Genomic DNA, 12104 nt, shown 5'->3' with positions numbered 1-12104 from the left:
TAATTTTTTTAATTATTTATTTTATTTAAGTTTAAGAGTATTCAAACTATTATTAAATATAATAATATTTAGTTAAATATAAAAATATTCTGTTAACAAAATAAAAAACATTTAAAACTAAAAATTTCAGTTATACACACTTATTATTCAGAAGTACACACTTATTATATAGAATATATATATATATACATATATATATATATATACTTAGTTTGATATTAGTGCATATTATACATTCAAGAAGAAAGAAACGAGGGCATCAAATCAAGCCATTCTCATTGCACTCAGGCATCTACGTATTATGCAACCCTTGGTCTTCATCAAACGCTTTCCTACCGCCACTACAATTCCAACATGAAACAAACTCACTTCTACACAACTCTCGCACATCATCGAACCCGAAAATCCTTAAGAGTCTCGAAGAGTTGTTTGACACTTCAACACCACCAATGTTGTTCCCTTTCGTGAAAACCTGAGGACTATGTTTTCTGTCAAATGTGGCTGGGTACGTGGTGCAGATACAGTGGGTCAACAAAATTCACAAAGCTTCGTCGCCTGAAGGTTCTTTGTTGTAGCGGCTTGCAACTGAGATGAAAGCGGCACCTCACCGACATCGTGCTTATTCGATTGACGGAACAGAAAGCAAGTTTGAAATATATATATATGTCATTCAACATATATTGATGTGCGTTATTTACTTTAGAGAAGAGGCATCAAAGCAATGACGTGCTCTGCTCTTGCTTTGGTGAATAGTCAACCAATCATCTTCATCACATTTCGATGCCGTTGCTGCCACTTGAGAAAACGAAGCCATGGATGAGTGGTGGTGCGAGCGTTCCAAATTCGGCTAGGTATCTTAAAATTGACATCGATGAAGACATCGTATAACTGAAGAAAAAAAAGAACTGGACACCGTAAAATTTTAAAAATCTCTGCCCCATCGTAAAATTGTAATTTTTTCTTAACAAAACGTGTTTTATGTAAATTATTTTGTCAGCCCAAACTCCAACAGCCCATGCACCAAAGCCCAAACACATAGGTAGGGTTTGATCATATTCTCCACCACCGACCTCTCTCCGCCTCCCTCTGATCAGTCTCTCTCCGCGACACTCACCCGCCACCCTCTCTTCGGCCAAGGTAATTTCTTGGCCTTAAATTTATGACTTGTGTGTTTGATTCTGTGTTGATTCTTAGGGTTAATTTTGTGTTGTGTATCGAATATATTTTGATTTGAGATTAAATCAGGTTGTTATTGTGTATTCTCGTTTGATTTTGCAGTAATCGCATTTCACAATTTCTTGAAAGATGATTGAAGTCGTATTGAACGACCGACTAGGAAAAAAGTGAGAGTAAAGTGCAACGAAGATGACACCATCGGCGACCTGAAGAAGTTGGTGGCGGCCCAGACCGGAACAAGAGCCGATAAGATTCGAATTCAGAAGTGGTACAACATTTACAAGGACCATATCACCCTCAAGGACTACGAGATCCATGATGGCATGGGTCTCGAGCTCTACTACAACTAATCTGATTTCACCATTCTTTGTCCGTACGTATTCTTCTTTTTTCGCCAGTTTTTCGCTTTTGTTTTGTATATCGGTTGCTATTCGATCAATGTTTCTTTCTAAGAATTGTCCTGCTGCTTGGTATTTTGGTTGAGAAATTGGTACTATGATGATTATGATTGTGAAATAAGGTAAAGTTGATGGAAATTATTTTGGCACTTTAAAGCTTAAGATGATGTAATGGAAAGAGTATATATATTTTAAATGTGTTTTGTCTATGAAATTTATAACATATTTGAAAGATTAATCCATTCATTTATTTATGATTAGCACACATTTATGAACATAGTAGAGTTTTGTATCCATCTTTTTTTTTTCTTCTTTCATAATTTATGATCAACTCACTCATTCTTTCCTACTTTTTTATTAATCCAATACAAGACTATCATATATCTCTCAACAAACGAGTACCAGTCCATATTAGAATGGTATGCGAATGAATTGGGAAGTAATCTAGTATCATTATTAAGAATTTTGGTGACAAAAAGAGGGTGGAAAAGAAGAATTAAGTTTATAATAAATACACGTTACTGTGTATGCAATTTGTGTAAACTTTATATTGTTTTCACTCTCAAGATGATCCGAGAGTTTACTATGTTTTCACACACACTATATAATCTTCCGTCATAATTTGGAAGAATTTTCTACTATAGTATTTGATTGATTGTTTCAGGTTGCAAATTACATGTTGATGGTTGGTTTGATATAAATATGTATTTGCTCTGTTCACAGGTGTGTACATCAGTGGAAATGCATTAGTAAATAGGTGACTGGCATTTCTCTATATCCATGTGGGAATCAATGTATGGACTGTGGACAGCTATTATTAGTAACTTTTTTTCCTGTTAGTATTGCATGTTCATATTACCTATTTTGACATGCCAATAGGTAATAATTGTGTAAAGATTAGTTGTTTTCTATGTGACTTTGTGGTGACTTGTAGACAATAAAAAATTAATGTTACCTTAACCGTTTGAGTTTGCTCGGAAGTGGCTAACGCGGTATCATTTTCTTTAGTTTAAAGATCGTGGATGGCTTAACATGCATTCGGCTCCCACTACTTACAAACTTGGTCTGTCTTTTATAATTATCAATCTTCTCACTGCAAAAGTTTGGGACCTCAGTGTTTTAAATTTTTAATGATTTATTTGATTTTAATTGTTTTATTATTTTAAAATAATTTTAATATATTTTCAAAATTCATAAAATAAAATAAATTATTAATTAAAATTTTAAAATAATTTTAATAAGTAAAATTGTTTTTAAAAAAATTTAATTAATTAAAACCAAAAAAAATTAATTAAAATAATTTTAATTTAATTAATGAAAAAAACTCATATTTCACTCAATTTTGCCATCTCAGTTCTCCACCCTTCTAAACTCACTCTTATTTTAGTGATTTAATTAATTTTTAATTGTTTTATTATTTTTAAACGACTTAAATATATTTTCAAAATTCATGAAATAAAATTAAATTAATGTTTAATTAAAACTTTAAAATAACTTTAATGATTTAAAAAGAAATCAAATTAATTAAAAACAAAAATAGAATTAAAAAATAATTAAAATCTTATTAATTAACTTTAATTACGCCTAAATTTTAATTTAATTAATGAAAAAAATTCATATTTCCCCATCTCACTTTCACCATCTCAGTTCCACACTCCCATTCTCACCAATATTTTTTTTTGTTTCAAAGTTGGATTGATTTGTTTAATTAAAGTTTTAAGTTTATTTAAAGTTAATTAATAAGATTTTAATTAGATTTTTAATTCAATTTTTTTAATTAAATTAAATTTATTTTAAGAATAATTTTGTTTATTTGTTATACCCAAATTTCGATAATAAATAAATAGCCTCGAAATGTAGGCTCGAAAAGAGTGAGCTCGAAAATAATAAATGTTGGCAGTACCCTTATACGAATTGTCAGGTGGTTCTAAATCCGTTATTAGCACTTGAGCATGAGCCGCGTTGTTCGAGCCTGAGTTGTAGGCTTGAAGACACCAACTTTCTCTGAGGAATGAGTTTGATCGAATTAGTGGATGAGGAGGAGGCTACAACTGGAACGATGAGCTCGAAGCCAGGCCAATCTCGAAAGTGCGTCAGCGCAACGATCGAGCTTAGTGACGCGTTTGGCACACGAAAAGACTGTTATTATCATATATTAAATCCTTATTATGACTAATAGTGACTCATGGACTAGGCAGATTTTAACTGCTGAACCGCATAAAAATGATCTTCATATTTAAGTTGACCTCCTGCATACCATCAATGGTCGCCACAAACAACCCTAGAATTGGTGGGCGACCATTACCACAAATCCCCGAGGAGCAAACTCCTCAGATAGAACTACCCACGGAGGCCGGGAAGCGGCCCATGGTAGATCAGAGCTCCGATGAGGGAAGTGCATCATCAGCCTCCAAGGGGCAACCTACTCAAACCCCTAGACTCGACGAGGATCTATACTATAATCCTGAAAGGTACGTGCCCATTGTGGAATTGGAGAATTGGAGAATCGCAGATTGTGCGAACAGCTAGCCGAAGCTACATGGCGAAACGAGGAATTGGCTAGGCAAGCCGCTGAAGGCACCGCCTCTGAGGACCAGAGGATGGCCTCGTGGGAGTACGGCCACCAGAATGGCTGAGCAAAGGGCCCAACAAGCCCAACCGAGGCCCAGGATAAATACCGGCAACGGTCGTCTTGGGGGAAATGCTCAAAACGCTGCTAGGGGCAACCCTACAGTAAGTGTAACTACTGGAACAAAGAATAACCGAGCTCCTCCCGTAGCTCAGAATGATAACCCCGAACTTGTCAAGAACAACTCGAAGCATGCTTGAGCCAATTCTAGACCTTCAAAATCCAATAATGGAAGCCCACTGCCATCACTAATAAGGCATCCTTCTTCGCCAATAAGACACCCCTCTCAAGTTCGAGAGGCACTCCAGCCAGTTGTTGGGGTTTTATGCCCTAATTAAAACCCAATTTCTTTGGAATCTCATTTATTATCAATAAAAGAATAGAAATCATTTTTTGATTCGGTCAATCACTTTGCTCACATGTTTTATTTTCATGATTATTTGTTTAATATAAACTTTTATTAAATCTCGAGCATATAGCTAATAGTATTTATAGTGACGTAATCACAATGGAATATAAATATGATTATGTTGTACCCTAATTTTAGCACGAGTTCATGCACTCAGCTGGGTACAACTGGCAGATAAATATACGGAGAAATGACTAAGGAAAATAATATCCGCTTATTACCCACGTGGAAAACTCGAGATTCAGTGGTCATACTGTTGGGAAACTTATACAGGATCTTTATTTATTTTCATGTAGATCTAATATTAAACAAATTAATATGAGATAACCTAGAACATGTTTCTAAAATTGAATTCAAAGAGAAACAAAGATAAGAATACTACAGTATACGCAGCAGAATGAAAGAGTCCTTCCTTCAGTTTCTCTAACTCTTGTATCCTCTTTGTCGCAAAGTATTATCAAGAAACTGAACTGATCTTCTATTTTCTTCACAGTGTTCCAATGTATCCTTAGAATCACCTAGACTAGTGTGGGAAATTCTCAACATATGAGATAGATATAGAGAGAAGAAGAGAAAATAACAAAGAGGCTTAGAAAAGGACTTGTGTTTAGAGAGAATCTAAAACTATCAGAAAACCAGTGATTAAACTTATCTGTCGTCTCAGAAATCTTAACTGATGACTTCTCTCTAAGCACTCCTTTTACAGACTCAATTAGGCCATTTAATTTAATTAAAAAATCAATAAAATAATAGCCAATTTGAAGCCCTAGGTCGAAATTATCATGGGCTTTAGGCCCGTAAAATTTCCCATTTGATTACAAGCCCATTGGACTTAAAATCAAGGCCTGCATTATTTTCTATTAATTTAATTAATTAAATAATTATTTAAATCCTTTATCAAATTAATTATTTATAATTTAAACCTTGATTTAAACTTATTTATTAATTTAGATATCAATTTATCTTAATTAATAAATCTGCCCTAATTTATCTTTTCTTCTCAAAATTATATAACTCTGTGAAACTATCCAAAATTGACCTGGTCAACTTTGATAATTCTAATTGATAATTAAATCAATTAATTGAGACTATCTAGATGATTTTATTCAAGGTACAATGGGGACCATGGGCCTATGAAATCAAGCTCCGATAAGTTATCATAAATCTAACAAATAAATTTACTAACTTATTAATCCCTCGTGACTCCACTATAGACTCGGAATTGCACTCTTGAATTTATAGAATGCTCTATAACAAATATAGATACGCTATTAATTATCCATTGTTACAACCATAATTGTCACTCAATCCTCTATAGACGATCTTCAATGAGATAGGACTAAAATGCCGTTTTACCCCTCATTGTATTTTATCCTTAAAACACTTAGTTCCTTGTAAATGATATTTCAGTAAACTAATTTAATTACTGAAATGAGATCTCTATCATTTAACACCTTCAACCAATCTAAAAGGAAACCATCATTTCACTTCTTCATTAGAATCTATAGATGTTCATATCTATGATTAACACTCCCACTCAATTATACTACCGAGTTCCCAATATGTAAGTATGGGCTAGTCCGTAGGGTAAGCTGGTAATGAACAAGTCAAAGAACTCAAATAATACAACCAGTTAGAATACTAACCACTCAGAATTGAGTTTGAATTGACCTATGGTCAACTATATGATATGACTAGAATAGATAATAACGGTATGTTTACTTTTCTTATCAACTGTCAATATCGGTCCTGTCTGATGTAACAAATACATCCGATCTTATCTACTTTGATAATGTTCTGGAAAGAACATAACACTGTAATGTGTAAGTATATCATATCGTAGATTGGCAAGTCAGTGTAAATCCTGTGCACTGACTAATCTTAGGACTAACTTATTTTGAAAATATAATCATATATTTATATTCCACTGTGATTACGTCACTATAAATAAGATTAGCTATATGCTCGGGATTTAATAGAAGTTTATATTAAACAAATAATCACGAAAATAAAACATGTGAGCAAAGTGATTGACCAAGTCAAAAAATGATTTCTATTTTTTTATTGATAATAAAATGAGATTACAAAGAATTTGGGTTTTAATTAGGGCATATAACCCCAACACATACGTGGTGTAAGACGTCCTGAGTTTATCCTGAACTAAGGATGCAATAGCTGTGAAGCGCGAGGTCATAATTTTAAATAGCTGTCGAAGCACGAGCTTGGAGGAGATATCCAGCTCGTGGTAATTCTAGTATACTGCATACCTGCGGATCCCCAGAGACTCGAGATCCCTTTATACATTTATTTATGACCAGGTTGTCATATTTATTATCCGAGATAGCGGGAACCTATTATTCTATTATCAAATCATATCCCAATATAACTGGGAATTATTTGTATTAAATGTAATAATTATGTAAATGCGTGATTGACTCACGTGGTTACCCAAACTTGTCCATGGAATTCCCTTATAAATACTAGGAATATTAGGCAAGAAAAGGGACCATCATTCTGTAATACCAAAACTCTGCCAAAATAGAGAGAGAAACAACAATAATATTGACTTGTGGACTAGGTGGATTTTAACCACTGAACCACGTAAAAGTTATGTGTTCTTGAGTGAATTCATATTATTATTCATTAAGTTTTATTATTAAGAACTAATTTGCCTTATTATTTCTTAATACACTGTTGGTGAAAAACCGCGTCAACAGTTTGGTGCTTTCATTGAGAGCAAATTAGTGCTTCATCAAAATCCCTGTCGATTCTCATCATGGTGCTCACTCACTCCATGCCCGATAATGAGATAGAACAGCCTGGTGGGCAAGAGGCCCATCATACGACTGTTTTGAACAAGTGTGGCCCTGAGATCCAGATACGTCCGGGAAAGCAACCGGCGAGTCATGGCAACATTGGGAGTTCAACGTCATTTCCATCGAATCCAAATCCAGACTACCTAACTGCCGTCGAATTGGAAAACATGCAATTGAGAAGCCATCTCGTTAAAGCAAACAGGCAGATTAAGGAGGTTTTGGCTTTGTTACCCCTTCTTACAACCGACGTTAATGTCAGAAAGATGCAAAGTGAGTCTCACAAGAATAATCGATCCAAACCAAGTCAATCAGTCAGAACTGCCACCCCAAGTTCTATACCTACAAGGCGAGATCGCCAGAATACTCAACCTAGTGGCTCTCATAAGGGTCATCAGCATATCAGTCGATCGGTTAGAACTACAACCCCAAGTTCGGTGCCCCCATGGAAATCCACGGGGAGGGGCTAGGACAGGCTCACAAAAACAAAATCCTCCTACGTCGCGATTGGATCGTCAGGCACAGAGAGCTAGAGACAATGGAGTAAACTATAGGCGGGCTAATTTAGTCCACCTTGATGGAACAAGGATTGCCTCACCAATAAGGCATCCCTTGACACCTATAAGACATTTGATGCCACCTCGTCCTACAGGGGACATTCCAACTTATGGAGACAGTAGGAGAAATCCTCCCCCATCTGCCAATACTTACATCCCACGGACATGTTTTGAAAATCCAGATCCTTGGGCCCAACCGCGAGTTGTAAGCTTCGCAAATGAGAGTTACTGGATTGAAAGTCATCATAGTGGTAGATCTGAGGGAAACCTAAGAAATCAGTTGAGTTCAGCACATCGTCCTTGGTAGGATCCCACAGCCCAATTTGCGTGATCGTCTGAATTCGTAGAGGAGGAATCTAGCTTAGAATAAAGATGTTAGTTATACTCGACAAGAGGGAGGTCTGTACATAGTATGCGATAATGGTAATAATTCCCCACAAAACCATGCTCGAGCTTGGAGGGACAATAACCCATCAAACACATATGATAGGATGGGAGTTGTTGAACAACCCCCAGGTAACCTTGGGACCAGAGACCAAACCCTCGAGAGAATAGCTCTGATGGAAGAGCAAATGAAAAGGTTTTTATCTGGAAAAGACAAAGATGATTGCGACTCAGAGGACGAGCTTGAGCCTTTCGCTCCAAATATTGCGACGGCCACCTATCCGGTAGGCTTCAGAATGCCATACTTGTCAAAATTTGATGGAGATGGAGATCCGTTAGACCACCTTGGAATGTTTAACACCATGATGATGGCCTACAATGTCAGACTCAATCTAAGGTGTATTTTATTTCCTGCAACTCTGGTTGGGCCAACCAGACAATGGCTTAAGCAATATAAGAGGCATTCCATAAGCTCATGGAAGAAGTTTTCTTCTGAGTTCAAAAAAGCATTTCGAGCTTCACAGGCAACTCCGGTTGATAAAAATTCATTGGCCAACGTAAAGCAGCAACTTGGTGAGACGTTGAAGGCATATCTAAGTAGGTTTGCCAATGTCGCTGCATGGGCTAGGGATGTTGATGACAACTCTAAGCTAATGGCACTGAGGACAAGAATTCTCGTCGGGGGCGACCTGTGGCAAGATCTCCAAAGAAAAGGAGTTAAGAATGTGGATGAATTCTTGGCCCGAGCTCAAGAGTGGATTAGTCTAGAGGAGGTGCGAGCTTCCGGTGCGGGAACCAGCCATATCCCCGTCCAGCCCGTTTTAACGGTAACGAACGATGCAGCTAAGGTTCAAACCGTTACCCAGAATAACCAAGGGGGAAATAACAAAAGGAAGGGATATGGCGAGGGCGACCAGAGCGGGACGAAGAAAAATAAGTCTGAGGAGAAATTCAAACATGTTTACACTACTTATACTGACCTAACGGACACTAAGGAGCGCATCTTCTTGAAAAATTCTACTCGCCTTCCATGGAAGAAGCCAGAGCCATTGAAGAACCAGAGGGTGAAGAAAGATTCTTCAAAGTTCTGTCGATTCCATAATGACATCGGACATAACACTGATGACTATCGACAGCTGAAGGATGAGATTGAAACTCTCATTAGAGCAAGACCTTTGGCCCATTACGCCCGAAATCGGGTGGTTCCTAATCAGCCCAGTGGACCAAACCCTCCATCAGTCCATGAAGCTCCAGTAAGTCAAACTGGAGCTCGAGCAAATCAGGTCGACCCTCATTCGATAGTAAGGGGAGATATAACTACCATTTCAGGAGGACCTCATTTGGCAGGCACGAGCAACGAGGCTCAGAAGAGGTACATTAATGAATTGAAGTTTCATAACGGGGTGGAGTTCTTCCCAGAGTAACTGTTATCGAAATAGCAACGATTGGAAAAGCAACCAATAATTTTCACAGAAGAGGATGCTAGCCACGTCCAATTCCCGCAAAGCGATCCCTTGGTCATAACCGTTCAGCTCACCAACCGGAGGATCCGTAGGACACTGGTAGACAACGGAAGTTCTGTGAATCTACTTTTCAGATCCACCTTGGAAAAAATGGGGTTGTCTGCAACATATTTGAAGGCGACCTCAATGACTCTGTACGGGTTTTCTGGTGAAGGGTCGGCAGCCATCGGGAAGATTGGATGGGTAGTGACATTGGGAGAAGACTCGCAAACTATTTCCAAGTTACTTAAGTTTGTGGTAATCGATTATCCAGCTACATACAATGCGATTTTGGGCCGACCTGCGTTGATGACGTTTGAAGCCATAACCTCTATCCACCACCTAGCAATAAAATTCCCCTCAGTTGTGGGAATATGCACCGTCAGAGGTAATCAACTCGCTGCCAGAGAATGCTATAGCATTTCTATGAAGGGAAAATCACAACTCGGGTAGCAAGCAATGGTCATAAATGACGGAGGTGAGGAGTCCCAGGAAGTAGAAGTTACTTGTAGGACGGAAGAACCTTAGCAAAAAGAGGATAGTGACGTCGCCCAATGCGATGACATCGACCTACGGATGGGCGAAGACTGTAACGCCCCAAACTCCAGGGACCGTTACGGTGTGCCTTGTAAACAGTGCTAAACTCGCTAATCGAGTCATTTGGCCAAAAACGTGATCTAGGTATGATTAGCGATTTAGGGATTAAACATTTTGGTTAAGAAGTAACGTTTCACTAGAATGTTTAGTATATGCATTGGGATCCCGAAAATAAAGTTTCAGAGTTTATTACAGAAAATATTCGCAACAGGCCGTTCTAAGCGGCAAAACAGGGTTCAACCCTAGTTCCACTTTAAACCTCGGCCGTGGCGGACGAGCAGCTGCATATGTACACATTATCACCTAAGCTCTCCAACTCAAGGATGGTCCAGCTTCCTCTTGCCTTTACCTGCACCACGTAGCACCCGTGAGCCAAAGCCCAGCAAGAAAACACAATAAAGCGTGACATAGTCTCAACAACGATCATAATAACCATTCAGGACTATCAGTCCAAGCAAATAGGTGACAATAGCCAAAAGTCACAATAATGAGTATCGCTCCTTCTATCCATGTGACGATAGGGTCACCAGGGCTCAACTGACAAGTGATCCTTTCATAAGTTTGATTAGGACAGGTGCATGGTGAATGGTCACCAACATAACCTTCCTCCCGACCCTAGAGTCATGCTATGGACAGCGTCCCTTGGCCATGTGACAAACAGTCACCGGGGTCATATACCTTGGCCATAAACATCTGGTCATAGACCAGGCAAGCGCTTATAGTTCTCATTGACCTTCTGGTCGGTCCAACATTAATACCCCACATGAGTCATTCAATGCCGACCTCGATTATATCTAATCTTTAATCGGCCCGACGTTCACAACGCACTGCCACTTTTGACCCTTGGGTCGGTAAAACACGACCAGTGCTCAGCCCGTGGTGAACTTAACTAATAAGTCACAGCTTCACAGACGGATCTGACACCATTGTCGATTCTGACTAATAAGTCAGCGCCATACACAGGTAAGCCATGCCACCAAACATATATCACATGTCCAATATCCATAGACAAGGTATTTAGCATGCTTACTAAACAGATGCCAGTACAATTAGGGCCATATACAACCACAGAGGCTCAAGCTCTGAACAATATCATACCCAGTATACAAATCATATCCTAACCACATGTTTCTCAAGCATCATATGCAATATATCCAGCAATCCAACATGCACCAATAACAGCTATGCATGTCACGTTTAATAGTCAACCAACATGCATCAAGAATAGCCATGCATGTCACACATAATAATCAACCGACATGCATCAATAACAACCATGCATGTCATACTCAATAATCAACCAACATGCATCATAATAGCCATGCATGTCACATATACACAGGGTGCAGTTTTCTTACCTCAAAGTCGAGCTAGAACAATTAAAGGAACAACCCTTGAGAACGATCAACTTTTAGTCCTTTAGCGGTCACCTAGTCATAACCAAATACAATCTCCAATTAATGAAAATCACCAAAGATAGGGTCTTAACCTATACCCCACTCTCGGGACCTCGAAACATGCCCACACGGTGAGTAGATTCGATCCCGGGCCTTAAGGATTGAAACCCCAAGCCAAAAGCCCTTAAAAACGCCCAAAACAGGGTTCTGAGGGAACAAGGTAGCACTACAGCGCTGCCCCT

The 12104-nt window shown here is 38.2% G+C and overlaps 1 pseudogene; it reads left to right on the top strand.

Annotated features, from left to right (window-relative positions):
• The first annotated feature begins 1282 nt into the window (after positions 1-1282).
• Positions 1283-2554, top strand: LOC133788587 (ubiquitin-like protein 5; annotated as a pseudogene).
• Positions 2555-12104: the final 9550 nt, after the last annotated feature.

This window comes from Humulus lupulus, chromosome 7 (assembly GCF_963169125.1).
Source record: "Humulus lupulus chromosome 7, drHumLupu1.1, whole genome shotgun sequence".
Classification (NCBI taxonomy): domain Eukaryota; kingdom Viridiplantae; phylum Streptophyta; class Magnoliopsida; order Rosales; family Cannabaceae; genus Humulus; species Humulus lupulus.
Note: the sequence above shows the minus strand (reverse complement) of the source record. Positions and strands in the feature narration are given on the sequence as shown.